This window comes from Arachis duranensis, chromosome 9 (genome assembly GCF_000817695.3).
Source record: "Arachis duranensis cultivar V14167 chromosome 9, aradu.V14167.gnm2.J7QH, whole genome shotgun sequence".
Lineage (NCBI taxonomy): Eukaryota > Viridiplantae > Streptophyta > Magnoliopsida > Fabales > Fabaceae > Arachis > Arachis duranensis.
Window position 1 is genome coordinate 105801597 of NC_029780.3, and position 1691 is coordinate 105803287.

Below are 1691 nucleotides of genomic sequence, written 5' to 3' on the forward strand. Positions count from 1 at the left end.
AGATAAAAAGAAGTGGTTAATTCCATCACGAAACGAAAGCTAACTAGCCACCAACCTCACATCTACATAGCATGTGGTTTTTCCATTCGCAAACCATTAAACCTCACCAACCATTACATCATGTTACCCACAACTAGCTACCACTACATTATGCATTTCAAGTTATTTCAATTATCAAGCAATTCATCTTCAGATTCATAAATTCCATACACCGATAGCTAAAATTTCACATAAATTTGATAATTGAGAATAATTACATAATTTAATTAAATTATCATCCAATAAATCTTAATTATTAATTTGATGCTGAGTATCTACCTACCAATAATGATTCTTAGATCAAAATTACAATCTAACTAACATAAGAGAACCACATCAAGCTCAATTCACAATTTTAGAGAATTCAAGGATTATATATGTCGATTCTGAATTTTATAATTAATGAACAGACACGATTAATTCAGGACGATCCAATATTTCACATCTTATACAAGTGAAATATATGTAACATAAAAACAATATAATTAAAAAAAAAAGAAAAAAAAAGAAAAGAAGAAAAAAGAGTAGAGTTAATCCAACAAGTGATGGATCGGAATCGGAATTTTATAAGAAGGAGAAGGAAGAAGAAATTAAAGAAGAAACTAATTAAAAATTGTGTAATTTACGTAGCTTCACATTCCATCAGCTTGGAGGAAGCCAAATTAAAACGTGGAAATATAATAACCGTTTTTTCTTTTTTCAGATAATGAGAGAGAAGAAGAAGATGATGATGATCATGTACAGGAGCATGTCCTCTTAGGAAAAGTAGATCTGAAGAAAGCGTCCATGTCTTCCTTATTGTTCACATCAAAGAACTGGAACTCATCTCCGGAATCTTGCTCTCCTTCGACGTCGGCGTCCTGTAGCTCTCTTCCTCCTCCTCCTCCTGCTCCACCTCAACAACGCTCAAAACAACGGCGCCACCGTCGTTGCGGTCTGTAACCGCCTCAGGTCGTTCTTCGGCGACGGCGACGGCGTCGTTTTGGTTTGAAGAGTGGATTCTTGATGTGTTCTCCATCTTGATCGGAGAGATTCGGAGCTTAGGGAGGTTGTGGTGAAGATGAAGGTCGGTGGACATGGAGATGGATGGGGATTATATATAACTGTAAGATCGTCGTGAGAATTTGGAAGAGAAAAAAATTAAAATTAAAGAAAAGAAAATAATATGGAATTTGTTTTTTCTTTTCTTTTTTTTCTTTAATTTTTTTTACTAGGCGTGAGGTGCGTGAAACTGGAATTGTCTGCGTTATATATAGATGATTATGGGGGGAAAAGCTTTATGGAAAGCTTTGAAAGCGTGCGTTAGAAGGTAGGAGGGAGAAGGAAGAAGAAGAAGAAGGAGAGAGAGAATTGAAGGGTAGGAGAGAGAATAAGTAAGAATGGGTGAGTGGGGTATTATAAACCATAAGTGGTTTTAATTTTCCACTTACTGAGAGAGAACACTTTTATTACGGTACCACTGTCATTTGTTTCAAATTAAATTAGTAAAAAGATAAAATAAGTTAAGATATTATTGATTTTTTAAAAATATTTTTTGTTTTTAATTTTGTATAAAAAGTTAAACCTTTTTTTTTAATTTTCTGTTTTTTTTATTAATAAAATTTGAAAATATATTAATAAAATTTTGAAAATAAAAATACAAATTAAACAAA

General features: G+C 32.8%; 1 pseudogene across 1 annotated transcript; it reads right to left on the minus strand.

Annotated features, from left to right (window-relative positions):
* Nucleotides 1–385: 385 nt before the first annotated feature.
* On the minus strand, nucleotides 386–1420 carry LOC107466664 (uncharacterized; annotated as a pseudogene). The gene has a single exon (XR_001587759.3). The product of XR_001587759.3 is annotated as an uncharacterized LOC107466664 (transcript).
* Between the last annotated feature and the right edge of the window lie 271 nt (nucleotides 1421–1691).